Here is a 15,383-nt window from a genome sequence, read left to right on the forward strand (position 1 = left end):
TCTCCACACCCTCTCCAGCATTTATTACTTGTAGACTTTTGGATAGCAGCCATTCTGACTTGCATGAAATCATACCTCGTTGTGGTTTTGATTTGCATTTCTCTGATAATGAGTGACGTTGAGCATCTTTTCATGTGTTTGTTAGCCATCTGTATGTCTTCTTTGGAGAAATGTCTGTTTAGTTCTTTGGCCCATTTTTTTGATTGGGTCATTTATTTTCCTGGAATTGAGCTGCAGGAGTTGCTTGTATATTTTTGAGATTAATTCTTTGTCCACTGCTTCATTTGCTATTATTTTCTCCCATTCTGAAGGCTGTCTTTTCACCGTGCTTACAGTTTCATTTGTTGTGCAGAAGCTCTTAATTTTAATTAGGTCCCATTTGTTTATTTTTGCTTTTATTTCCAATCTTCTGGGAGGTGGGTCATAGAGGATCCTGCTGTGATTTATGTCAGAGAGTGTTTTGCCTAATGTTCTCCTCTAGGAGTTTAATAGTTTCTGGTCTTATGTTTAGATCTCTAATCCATTTTGAGTTTATTTTTGTGTATGGTGTTAGAAAGTGTTCTAGTTTCATTCTTTTACAAGTGGTTGACCAGTTTTCCCAGCACCACTTGTTAAAGAGATTGTCTTTTCTCCATTGTATATTCTTGCCTCCTTTGTCAAAGATAAGGTATCCATAGGTGTGTGGATTTATCTCTGGGCTTTCTATTTAGTTCCATTGATCTATATTTCTGTCTTTGTGCCAGTACCATGCTGTCTTGATGACTGTGGCTTTGTAGGAGAGCCTGAAGTCAGGCAGGTTGATTCCTCCAGTTCCATTCTTCTTTCTCAAGATTGCTTTGGCTATTCAAGGTTTTTTGTATTTCCATACAAATTGTGAAATTATTTGTTGTAGCTCTGTGAAAAATGCCATTGGTAGCTTGATAAGGATTGCATTGAATCTATAAATTGCTTTGGGTAGTATACTCATTTTCACTATATTGATTCTTCTGATCCATGAATATGGTATATTTCTCCATCTATTAGTGCCCTCTTTGATTTCTTTCCCCAGTGTTTTATAGTTTTCTATATATAGGTCTTTAGTTTCTTTAGGTAGATATATTCCTAAGTATATTATTCTTTTCATTGCAATGGTGAATGGAATTGTTTCCTTACTTTCTCTTTCTGTTTTCTCATTATTAGTGTATAGGAATGCAAGGGATTTCTGTGTGTTGATTTTATATCCTGAAACTTTACTATATTTATTTATTAGCTCTAGTTATTTTCTGGTGGAGTCTTTAGGGTTTTCTATGTAGAGGATCATGTCATCTGCAGGCAGATTCTCTACTGTCTGAACCATTTTGGATTAGTACAGATTAAAATACTATGGATAAAATCCATTATTAGTGAACATGTAGGAAATAATCACTCCCATGTTTTACTGGTGGAAGTGAGTTACTTAGGTAGTTCTTTTTGTAAGTAATCTGGTATTTATTAATATAAAAAATTGTACATTGAACAAATTATTTGATCCAGGGTATAACAACACTTCTAGAAGTTTAATCTAAGGAGATAATTAAAAAAAATTCTTCACATTGTTTATGATACCACTTTGAGAATGCAAAGCAATAATTTTAAAGATGACAAGGCAGGACAGAAACAGGGATACTCTTTGGCATCCTTTGCTGTTTTTTTTTTTTTTTTTTTTTTATCTGAGAGATTTTTTAAACCACTTTAGCCACTGCACTATAGAACATAGAAACAAACTTTTCCTTTTAAATTGAGAACATAATTTTATTGTCATAAATTAGGAGTGACCTCAATAAACAGGCAACCAGACATACTACCTAATAATCGTCAGAAGGATGGACCTGAAATCAGTTGCCCTAGCCAAAGCCATCCTTCTTGGCAGACATTCTCCATTACATCAACATATTAAGATACCTGAGGTTAATTTATTTTGAAGGATTTCATTAGATAGCTATGGTTTTAACACCTTCCCTGAAAGTGCCTAGGCTATATAGTCACTGGGCCTTTTTCTACAGTAGAGTCACAAAAGCGGATGTCTGCAAATGCTGGAGAGGTAAAGTAATTTAGTAGAGTAGTTTGGGTGAGAAATGTAGTCAGCTGGGGAGCACAGGCTTCTTTGAGGATAATCTCAATTTTTAGCGGATAGGCAATTTGGTGGATGTTTTCAATGGTTTCACTCAATGAGTAGGTTCAATATTTGCAGGGATCCTATGGCAGTGGACAGTGAAAGCTATTAAACTGGGACATTCCATTTAATTTTTTATATCACCAGGTCTCTTGCTCATTTCTATGAAAGCAGTTATATTTTCAGAAATACTGTATCAGGTTTTACAGAAATGCTGTTATCAGCTGAGATTGGCTTGCAATCCTCTAGGACCTCTCTCTCAGTTATTTCCCCACAAAACTAGTACTGTATTTTATGTACCTAGGCTACCATATAGGATTTTACTGACTAGCCCAGAATAGTACTTTCCCCCACAGGATCTGTTCGAGTCTGTGAGGTGCGTTCCATCATCTTTTTCAAGGATCAATATTATTCAGGGTAAGTAATCTCCATTTCCTGTCATCACCTTTTCAGTAATCGAAGGGCATTTTGACTGAATTGGTGGAGAAAGATAAAACAGAATATACTGTAGTTCAAAGGTGCTGATTTGTGGGACAGATGAGAGCTGTATAAGAATTGAAATAGTCCCAGAAGATATTCCAAACAACAGCAACAAAGGTGTCTCTTTGGACTTGAATGAAATCAACTTTTCTAACCTCAAAGTTGCTTCTCTCTTCATGTTTCATATCCCAGTGAGTAGGATTAACACCTATCCAGTTTTTCAAGCCAGGACACAAGCATGTCCTTGATTTCTATTCCTTCCCAACTACTTCTAACAGCTCCCACCTTGTCCTGTCAATTTTATCTCAAGTGACTCTAATTCATCTACTGCCTTGATACTAGTATTTTAAAAGGCCCCTAATTATTCTCCTTTGATCCATTCTTGTCCCCTGTAATTTGCTTCCTACACTGAAGCCAAAGTGACCTTTTCAAGATGCAAATCTGATTACCTTGCTTGACCACTTAAATCTTTTCAGTTGTCTTCAGGTAAAGGTTTCATGGCTTAATATGGAAGTATTAAGGCTTATAAAGCTCATTAGGATGATGTCTACCTACCTTTCAATTTCATATTTTGCCACTACTCTTTGGACCATTCTGAATTATATTCAGTTTTTCCAATGATGCCGTTCTCTTTCCCTAACCTTTAGTTCTTTGAACAAATTCTTCCCTCTGGAATCCTCTTCCACCTGCTCTTTACCTGGCTAATTTATGAAAACATTTCAGGTCTTATTGGGGTATCAGTTTGTGTAGTGTGACTTCTCAAATCTCTAATCCTAGTTCTGATGCCCCCTCTGTTGTATTAACTCCATAGTACTTATACAAAACTGTACAGGTGGCGCTAGTGGTAAAGAACCCGCCTGCCAATGCAGGAGACATGAGACATGGGTTCCCTGGGTCAGGAAGATCCCCTGGAGAAGGGCATGGCAACCCACTCCAGTATTCTTGCCTGGAGAATCCCATGGACAGAGGACCCTGGTGAGCTACAGTCTATAGTGTTGCAAAGAGTTGGACAAGATGAAGCGACTTAACATGGACACACAGGCAAAATTCCAGTGCATTAGATGATAAATTCCTGAAGACTGATTTATTTGTTTAGATATTTAATACAAGGATAGGTAAATAATATGCCTAAATATTCACTAAATGCTAAATAGTCACTAACTGATGAACTAAGATAGATCTTGGCTAGATATATTTACTATGAGTCTAGACTAGCTAGGACCAGACTATGCCAAACTGAGGCTGTTATTGGCTAATATTAATATAAACAACCTTTTACATGTATTAAGAGATTAGAATGCTTTCAGCAGTTAGCACTGCTAAATATATATTTGAACAAATACCAAATAAGCATTAACAGCAAAGTTCCTTTCAGTAAACAGATGCCATTCATATTGTTATGAACACTTACCAAGTGCCAGCAATGTGTGAACCTCTAGGCAGAATGTTGTGTTAGACGAAGTTTCTGCTTGGGAACTAAACTTGACAGACAGACAGTGTGCAAATATAGTACAGGCCTAGGTTATACTCAACAGAAGGAGGAGTGATAAGACTCTTCAATCTGCATGTAAGCTTTTTTCCCAATAGGATATGACATTTAATATTTTAGAGAAGAAAGTTTAGAAATCTGTCTCACTTAGAATGTGAGGGTTACCACCCTGGGCTATTGATGCAGACAGGTTTAAGTCCAAAACTGACTCTTCCATTTACCACTTAGAAGAGGTCCTTAGTGGTACTGAACCTCAGTTTTAAGTATTTATAAGATACTGCTAAGTCACTTCAGTCGTGTCTGACTCTGCGCAACCCCATAGACAGCAGCCCACCAGGCTCTGCTGTCCCTGGGATTCTTTGGGCAAGAACACTGGAGTGGGTTGCCATTTCCTTCTCCAGTGCATGAAAGTGAAAAGTAAAAGTGAAGTCGCTCAGTCATGTCTGACTCTTCGCGACCCCAAGGTCTGAAGCCTACCAGGCTCCTCCGTCCATGGGATTTTCCAGGCAAGAGTACTGGAGTGGGTTGCCACTGCCTTCTCCTATTTATAAGATAACAACAATAATAATATCTACCTCTGTGATGACTACTTTTCTTTGTCAACTTGACTGGGTTAAGGGATGTTCAGATAGTTGGTCATTATGTCTGGTTAGGTATGTGGGAGTGTTTCTGGATGAATTAGCATTTGAATCAGTAGACTGAGTAAAGCAGATTGCCTTCTCCAATGTGAGTGAGCATTACCTGATCCACTGAGGGCCTGAAGAGAACAAAAAGGAGGAGGAAGGGCTAATGTGCTCTTTTTTCTTGATTTGAGATACCCATATTCTCCTTCTTTTGGACATTGAAATTTCTGGTTCTTGGGCATTTGAGCTCCAGGACTTACATCAGCAATTCCTCTGGCCTTGGCTGGATTATACCACCAGCTTTCCTGGTTCTCCAGCTTGAAGATGGCATACTGCAGAACTTCTCAGCCCCCATAATCATGTGAGCAAATTCTCATTAAAGATCTCCTCTCACATATCCATATTGGATATGTTGGTTCCGTTTCTCTGGAGAACCCTGACAAATAGTCTCATAGATTTATTATTGTGAAGATTAACTAATATTGATTATTTAAAATTCTTGGTATAGTACCTGGTACATAGAAAGTACTCTCAGTAAATGTTAGATACTAAAATTCTTTAGTCTAACATTATTATTTCACTGATGTTGAAACCAAGGCACCAAAGATGTTAAATGAAATCACCTATGGGTTCACAGCTAGTTAGTAAAAGGACCCAAAACTACAATTAAGATCTTCTGATTCCCCATCATCTCCCTTATACCTGGTGCCCTTTACTTGATTGCTTGAATACAGTACATGAATACAAATTGAGGAAGCATCATAACCCATGGTGTGCCATGGTCAATATTCTTATAGAATATAAATATTGTTTAATTTATTGTCACTTGGCCCAACTTCTATGTTCATTATGATTATAATAAGGAGAAAATAACATGGAAAATTATATGAGCAAAGAAAATGCCATAATTGGAAGAAAAAAAATGTTAAGTTTAGAAAGAATGTTAGCTATGTAGACTTGTTATTTTGTGCTATAAATGTAGTACCAAAATGGTAATTATGTATTTGATTAAATGTAGTGAAAGTATATCTTTGATATCAAAGGAGGCAATTTGAGGGTCAAAAGGGACATTGTCCATTAATTTTATCAGCTAGTAGAGATTCATGAAAATTTGAATACTTAATCTTTTGATTTTCTAAGGCTTTTCTACTTTAAAGTATGTTTTGAAAATGTAAATACCATATATTAATAGCAATTGGGATTGGGATCTAAAAACATTTTTCTTTCTTTTTAAATTGAAGTTTAGCTGTATACAATTAAAAGTGTTTCTAGCAAATGGGACACATGATACATGGATGAGTTTGTGTAAGGAGTTGTCAATACGATAAAGATGATTAGCAAAGCATACTTTGAAAATAATAGTTCTTGATTCTGCCAACATTCATTTATTTGTTCATTTCCCCCACAATTTATGGAACTGATAAGGACAGATACTACACTTGATCTTTAGCCCAAAGCTCAAGAGGTGATAAATTTTCTTTTTTTTTTTTTTTTAAGAGGTGATAAATTTTCATGACCAACTATGATTAAGATACTCATTTTAAATTTATTTTCCTGACATAAACAACTATAAAACTATAAAAATGAATAAGGTTAATGTTTTCAACATTCGCTGGATCATTGAAAAAGCAAGAGAGTTCCAGAAAAACATCTATTTCTGCTTTATTGACTATGCCAAAGTCTTTGACTGTGTGGATCACAATAAACTGTGGACAATTCTGAAAGAGATGGGAACACCAGACCACCTGACCTGCCTCTTGAGAAACCTGTATGCAGGTCAGGAAGCAACAGTTAGAACTGGACATGGAACAACAGACTGGTTCCAAATAGGAAAAGGAGTACATCAAGGCTGTATATTGTCACCCTGCTTCTTTAACTTATATGCAGAAGTACATCATAAGAAACGCTGGGCTGGAAGAAGCACAAGTTGGAATCAAGATTGCCGGGAGAAATATCAATAGCAGATGACACCACCCTATGACAGAAAGCTAAGAAGAACTAAAGAGCCTCTTGATGAAGGTGAAAGAGGAGAGTGAAAAAGTTGGCTTAAAGCTCAACATTCAGAAAACTAAGATCATGGCATCTGGTCCCATCACCTCATGGCAAATAGATGGGGAAACAGTGAAAAGAGTGTCAGACTTTATTTTTCTGGGCTCCAAAATCACTGCAGATGGTGATTTCAGCCATGAAACGAAAAGACCCTTAACCCTTGGAAGGAAAGTTATGACCAACCTAGACAGCATATTAAAAAGCAGATACATTATTTTGTCAACAAAGGTCTGTCTACTCAAGGCTATGGTTTTTCCAGTGGTCATGATGCATATGAGAGTTGGACTGTGAAGAAAGCTGAGCACCGAAGAATTGATGCTTTTGAACTGTGGTGTTGGAGAAGATTCTTGAGAGTCCCCTGGACTGCAACAAGATCCAACCAGTCCATCCTAGTCAAAATCAGTCCTGGGTGTTCATTGGAAGGACTGATGTTGAAGCTGAAACTCCAATATTTTGGCCACCTGATGCAAAGAGCTGACTCATTTGAAAAGACCCTGATGTTGGGAAAGATTGAAGGCAGGAGGAGAAGGGGATGACAGAGGATGAGATGGTTGGATGGCTTCACCGACTCAATGGATATGAGTTTGGGTAAATTCCAGGAGTTGGTGATGGACAGGGAGGCCTGGCATGCTGCGGTTCATGGGGTCGCAAAGAGTCAGACATGACTGAGTGACTGAACTGAACTGAACTGAACTGAATGTTTTCAAAACTGGTAAACAGGCAGTTTACCAGTGACCCTGGGAGACCATGACCCTTGGGAGAAGGGAAAACATATGTAATGAGCTTCCTGTTTACCTCAGATTTCTGTCCTGAGGCATTTTACTGACTGTGGTACGGGTAGAAACCAGAAGTGTGTCTCTAATGAGGCAGAGATCAGACTTAAGGGCTGCAGAAATGGCTGGAATTTGTGTAGCAGAGATTGGAAACAAAAGAGGTGAGTGTATGAGGAGTACCCAGATGTCAGCAGGTGGATTTTGGTCATGTCTTTGAATAAGCAGATCTTGTACTGGGTGAAAACCCTCAAGGGCCAGCAACTTGTGCAAAGAATTAAGAAATGAACTGTTGAAAAAAGGTCACAGAGTGCTGGGAGGTAGAGCTCTCACCCTATCCAGAGTGAAGAGAACTTACTATCTACCTTACGAATCCAGTGAGAAGTAGAGTAAGGCATTCTTTAACAGAATTGAACAGAAAGCAAGAATTTAACAGAAAGAATCCCATACCCTAAAGTGAGTGCCATGCACTAGGACCAGGAATAAAACTCATATGATTCATTCTAACAAAGTATAAATCAATAGAAATTGATTCCAAACTAAAGCTATGAAAGAAAAAATGATTTTTAATAAATGTACAGAGACCTAATAACTTGTGAAACAATATCAAGTAACATGTCAAGTTACTTATAACACATATGTGATCAGAGAGTCAGTTGGAGAGGAGATGGAAAACTGAGCAAAAACATATTTTAAGAAATAAAAGCCTAAATTTTCCTAAACTTGTCAAGAACATCAAACTAAGCATCTAGGACGTTCAGTGAATCCCAAGTAAGGTTAATACAAGGAAAGCCACACTAGTCACATAGCTTTCAGCTTTGCTGAAAATCAAAGATAAATTAACTAATAAAAAGAATTGTCCAGCGTCTTCTAAAACTTTAGTTGATTTTGACTATTAAAAATGTATACATACATATATGCTATGCTAAGTCACTTCAGTCGTGTCCGACTCTGTGCGACCCCTTGGTGTCGCACGGCAGCCCACCAGGCTCCCCCTCCCTGGGATTCTCCAAGCAAGGACACTGAACTGGGTTGCCATTTCCTTCTCCAGTGCAAGAAAGTGAAAAGTGAAAGTGAAGTCGCTCAGTCGCCTCTGACTCCCAGCGACCCCATGGACTGCAGCCCACCAGGATCCTCCATCCATGGGATTTTTCAGGCAAGCGTACTGGAGTGGGGTGCCATTGCCTTCTCCAACAAATATATATATATATATATATATACAGATTCTTCATAATTTTTATTCAAACAACAACAGTTTTAGGAGCTGTTAAGGCAGCATGATTGAAGTTAGTTGCTATATCTCTTCTGATGGTTGAGTGTTTTTGTTTATTCCAGCCTTCAAAATAGTCCATGTGCTACCACAAGAAAAAATAGCTATAAATATAGGTAGAGATACTGATATAAATTGAGACATTAGGACAACCATCTAAATGAGAAGATGGGAAATCACAACAAAACCAGAGTCTGAAAACAGTACACATCTCTCAAATTTATACTTAAAACTGCTTTTTATATTCCATTATTTCAGGTTATAATGCAGAGCAACCTCTTGGACACTTGGAACAAGTCTGCTTTATCTAATCTTAAGATCCAATATTCTATCAGGATTATTTTTCATCATGTGAGGACTGCCCTGTTGCTCTTATTATCATGATTATCTGGAAACAAGACTAGATCAGTGCATGGAAACTCTCAGTGGAAACCAAAGTTTCCATTTAATACTGGTTCTTGCCCTTTAAGGAGAAGGAAATGGCAACCCACTCCAGTATTCTTGCCTGGAGAATCCCAGGGACAGAGGAGCCTGGTGGGCTGCCTCTATGGGCTCGCACAGAGTTGGGCCCGACCAAAGTGACTTAGCAGCAGCAGCAGCTTGCCCTTCAAAAACTTACATAACTCGTAGTGGAACATTTGGACTTGCGTAATCTCTCAAAGTCCTGCAACAAAGTTTGAGCATTTCCTAAAAAAAAAAAAAAACCACTTACATTACCTTGTTTCTGTGCCTGAAACCACTGTCAATTTTAAATAAAAAATAAAACAATAAAAACTACAGTATTGGTGTATTGCAATGTTGGTGTAATTAAGACAGGTAGATCATATGAACAGCATAAATAGTCCAGGAAAAACCCACATGTATAAAATAATTAATTTTCATAAAAAGGAGCCAAAACAATTCAATGGTGAAAGGATGATGCTGGAATTGTATAAAATAGCTGTTCTCAACCACAGGCAATTTTGCCCTCCACCCCCAACATTCCACAGTGTCTGCAGACATTTTTTATGGTCACAGTGGAGTAGGGGCACTATTGGCATCTAGTGGGTAGAGACCAGGAATGCTGCCATATATTCTGCAATGAAGAGAACAGCCTCCTACACAAAGTATTTTCTGACCTCAAATGTCAGAGATATCCGGGAATAAAGGTATGAAAAGGAAAATAATCTTCCATTCCTATCTTGAACTACGTATAAAAATAATCTGAAAAGACTCATAGGCCTAAATGTGATGGCTATATTAAAAACCATATGGAATAACACATAGGAGACTATCTCATGACATTAATACAGGCAGATTTTTCAGGATAAAAAAAGCATTAATCATTTAAAAGAAAAATCTTTGACTTAGTTTTCATGAAAATTTAAAAATTCTCCCCATCCAAAGATATTAGTAAGAAGATGAAGGCACAGATTGTGAGAAAATATTTGCGACACATATGTATAACAAAGCATAAGCCCAGATAAAAGTCAATAATGATGATAACCCGATAAAAGTGCTCAAGAACTTAAAAAAAAACTTGACAAAAGAACATACTGAAAGGACAAGAAGCATATAAAAGGTGCTTAACATAATCATCATCAGGGAAATGCAAATTAAAACCACAATGAGATATCACTACACAACCACCTAAATAGTTAAAATTAAAAACTGATAGTATCATGACAAAGATGTCATGTTCCATAACAAATGGAATAATTGACCTTACTGGTGGGAGTGTAAAATGGCATAATCACTTGAAGATATTATTCAGTGGTATAGCACTCATTAATAAGTAATGAACTTCTGATTGTACACAAAAATAGGGATATATCTTATATTGAGTCAAAGATTATAGAAAATTACATACTGTGCAATTCCAATTACATAGTTTAAGAAAGTTCAATGTGGATAGAAATAAGAACAGTGGTTGCGAATGTGAGAGTGGGTAATGACTTGAAGTAGGAGTGACGAAATTTCTGGATTTCTGGTGGCTCAGCTGCTAAAGAATCTGCCAGCCATGCAGGAGACCTGGCTTCGACCTCTGGGTTCGGAAAATCCCCTGGAGAAGGAAATCCAATGTAGCAATGGGTAATGCTTTGAAGGAGTGAAGAAATTTCTAGAGTCATGGAAGTGCTCTGTATCTTAGTTTTTGTTGTCCTTTACATTTCTCTTTGATTCTTTTCCTTGATTGTATTACCTCATTCCTTCAGTAACAAGTTATTAAAGTTGTATTTAACAAGAAAATTCTCTCTCCCCTTGCTTTTGATAAGCTCAAATGTATAACTCTGGATATATATAAAAGTGATGTAACATGTGGCGAAGATTGCAGTGAGGGTTGCCAGACAACCTTTGCAAATGCCACTACATTATGGTGGAGATACAGGAAGAAGATTCCTTCCACCTGATTCTCAACCAGTTCCTGATTCCTATTAAGATCTAGGTTGGTCAATTATTAGAGTATCTATTCATCCTGAACTACGCAGGCTGTATGTGCATTAAAAAGGGCCAAAGTTTTTGCAGAGTTTATGACATGCTGGGAGGAGAGAACCTCTTTCCTTCTGAGATCACATGCAATGCTGACATGAGCCTGGAGCTTGGTAGAGGCAGTCATTTGAGCCTGTGGTGAATAAAGCTAACACAGAGAAACATATTGCTGAGAGAATGAGAGAGATATTTGATGACATTTTACATTGTAGACTTTTTTGTTATGTGAACTATTAAATAGTGCCTACTCTTTAATTTTTTTTTTTTTTTTTTTGCATTAGCTAATGTGAGGGGCTTCTTCCATTTGCAACCAAAGGAAACCTGACTAATATAACAGGCTGCTGTTTTAAGAAGCTTCCCAACTGGAATTCTGAAAGGAGCCTGCAGGAGGTATTCAGTGACCTTACAAAGCAGTAGGAGTTTGATTGACTTTTTGGAAGAATGAAAAAACGGAACATACTCAACTCATCTTCAAATCTATTGGAGAAAAGCAGATGGATCCAGCAATATCCTATAATTGCTTACTTGGCTAAATCACTCAGGACTACAGGGATTTGCTATTTTATGAAATTAAAAGAAGGAACAACGGGAGCTATTATCTAACTTTTGAAAAAGAAAAATGCCTGCAGGTTCTTAGTGCCCAGCAGGAAAGAGGTCATAATCAGTCTATTAGTCTTGCAGTAGTTAAAAGTTGGATGCTTTGTGCATTGCTAGGGTTAGCATCAGCTATTTTCTAGCTTCCACACAAGGAGATTTCCCACATTATCTGGGAAAAGAGTTTAGGATCCCAAATGCTCATCTTTTAATTTAGGCCTCCTAATGGGAAAAATAGCTATTTCATAACAGAGATTCCAAAGAAATGTGGATCTAAAACCTCTGATTAGAGAGGTCTGAAAGACTCTAAGCTATGACGAAGGGCAGAGGCAGACATCCTGCATAGAAAACCTCATGTTAGGCCATCCTATTTTTTAGTCTTAATGAGGTAACACTCTGGTTGATGTAGGCTGCACGATGACTCAGTGGCATACTAAGTCTGAAAGGGAGATTTCAGGAGGTTGAGGGTATTGAAGGGCTCCATGGCAGGCAATCCACTAGGGTTTCCTATCCCACCGTTTGCCGGATGTCCCTCAAATATCAATAACCCCCAAATATGAATGAGAAAAAATTGGAAAATAAAGAAAAAAAAGATACTCATGAATTATTGAACCACTATTGGCCACATTTTGTCATATTTCCTTCTGGCAATTTCATCTTAATATATGTTCTTCATGTAATTGTAATTACAGTATGCATACAGATTTGCATTTACTTTTTTAAACGTTATAAATATTTTCCCACTTAAAAATAATATTTGTAATAAGCATTTTTAATACAGATTTTATTTTCTTGGGCTTCAAAATCATTGCAAATGGTGACTGCAGCCATGGAAGAAAAGCTAGACCAACCTAGACAGCCTATTAAAAAGCAGAGCCATTACTTTGCCAACAAAGGTCCTTTTAGTCCAAGCTATGGTTTTTTTAATAGTCATGTATGGATGTGAGAGTTGAACCGTAAAGAAGGCTGAGTGCTGAAGAATTGATGCTTTTGAACTGTGGTGTTGGAGAACACTCTTGAGAGTCCCTTGGACTGCAAGGAGATGAAACCAGTCAATCCTAAAGGAAATCAATCCTGAATATTTATTGGAAGAAATGATGCTGAAGCTCTAATACTTTGGCCACCTGATGTGAAGAACTGACACACAGCATTAATTTAATAAATATTTATCAACTACCTGCTAGTAAAATGTTGTGTGTGTGTGTATGTTTGCTAGAGTGATTAAAAAAATGACTAGGTATAAATCTAATGTATCAATAGTCTAGGTGTTAGTAATGACTGCATGGCTGAGTGAGGACACTTGGAGATGCTACAGAAGTTGGCCTAAGGAAAGGTTATATACAGCAAGAACAACAAAGCATTTGTTACAATAACAAAGCATTTGTCAAACTGAAGTCATGCTCAAGGCAAAAGCATGCTTGAGTGATGGATGACAGCCTATCAATCAAACTAAGTCCAATGGCCAGGGTAGGACAGAGACTTTCAGTCCTTTCTCTCCACATCAGACCTTCCTCTACTATCCACCCTCTTCTTAGTTCATCTACCTACTTGCTCTCTAAAAAATGAAGAGTTGCAGCCTAATTCATGATGGTCTTTTAAGGAATGAACCTATGTTCTACATCCTGTTTCTTGTTTTAAAGTGATAACAGGTCTAAACAGAGCCTGGCTAGGCAAACTAAACTCTCATTTCTACCTCTTCTGCACATGCAACTATTTGGATAAGTAAGCCTGGGTCTGATTTGCAGACCTACTCATTTCTTTTCCCTTCAGCCCTCCACCTCCTTCGTTTTTATGGTCAGCTAGAAGTGGTGAGGAGCCTGGTGGGCTGCAGTCCATGGGGTCGCTAAGAGTCGGACACGACTGAGTGACTTCACTTTCACTTTTCACTTTCATGCATTGGAGAAGGAAATGGCAACCCACTCCAGTATTCTTGCCTGGAGAATCCCAGGGACGGGGGAGCCTGGTGGGCTGCCGTCTATGGGGTCGCACAGAGTCAGACACGACTGAAGTGACTTAGCAGTAGCAGCAGCAGCAGAAGTGGTGAGATCCCAAAATTTAGATTTAGGGGAACTAGAACCTTGCAGTTTTTAAGCCTAAGCAGTGTGGATTCCACATTTTACCATTGCTGCATAAATTCAGATGTGTGGTGTAATAGGTGAGCTTCTAACATCTAGAATCAAATGTCAAAATGCTCTTAGTTACATAGTATCTAGTTTATAAAAATCCTGAGTTAGGAGTAGGAAATATAGTATACATTGATTGGCAGAGTGTTTGAGTTGGAAAAGTCCTTGGATATCACTGAGTCCATTGTTCTTCACCCCTTTGGGCCTTGAAACTTTTGAAAATTTCATGAAGGCTATGTCAACAAAATTTTTCAGACCATAACAGGGCATTCCTATACCCACCATATATCCACGAACATACCTCCTAATCTAGTCCAATCCCACCATTTCATGAATCTTGACACCAAGTCCAGATTTGTTCCTCCACAAATGTTTATTGATCACCATCCATGTGCCAACTATTTTGCTAATTGCAGGGAATATCAGGATAAATAATTTCTACTTTCTTTTCTCAGGAAATCTGGAGCTGGAATGAACTGCCTAAGGTGATAAAGAGAAGTGGCAATGTGGGGTCTTTAAATTTCAAATCCAATCTCTGAGGAAAACAAGGCTGGTAATCAGAAGAGTTCTAGTAAATAGTATTTTACTAGATATAGTAAAATGTTGGTAGAAAACTAGCAAAGACATTTAAGTCTGCATATATGGGAGAATGTCTGTGGGGAGCATGGAAACATCAAAAGCAAACTCCTCAACTTGGGAGATGAAAATGCTTTAAAACTGACTTATGGTGGTGGTGTTGTTCAGTCACTCAGTTTTGTCCAGCTCATTGTGACCCCATGGACTATAGCACTCCAGGCTTCTCTGTCCTTCACATCTCCTGGAGTTTGCTCAAAATCATGTCCAATGTTGGTGATGCAATCCAACCATTTCATCCTCTTGCCCCCTTCTCTTCCTGCCCTCCATGTTTTCTCAATCACGGTCTTTTCCAAAGAGGGCTTTTCACATCAGGTAATGTTTGCCTTACTCAGTAAAGTTGCTAGAAATCACTTATTTGTACACTTAAAATACATAAATTTTATAATATGTAAACTATAACTCATAAAGTTGTTAAAATATATTTTGTGAATTCTGACATGTAAAAAGCTTGGAAATTTCCACTCCAATTCTCACAAGAAAAACACTGAACAAGTTGGAAAAACAATGACATTTTTTAGATTCATCAAATAATTGAAATTATAGAGCAAACTGTCTTCCCAAAATCCAGAGAACTGGTGAATACAGAGAACCAGAGCTGAGATCAATTTACCTGAAACAGAAGCCACTGAAGCCTTAAATGGGTAAGAACATACACATGGTAATTTTGTTGAATTTCTGGTGACTGGGTCTGGACTAGCTTGAGAGTTAAAAACTCCTAAGAGCCTGATCTTAGATTGCCACACTTTCATCAA

This window comes from Bos grunniens, chromosome 1, assembly GCF_055505025.1.
Source record: "Bos grunniens cultivar Pamir isolate PY7600 chromosome 1, Bosgru_T2T1.0, whole genome shotgun sequence".
Lineage (NCBI taxonomy): Eukaryota > Metazoa > Chordata > Mammalia > Artiodactyla > Bovidae > Bos > Bos grunniens.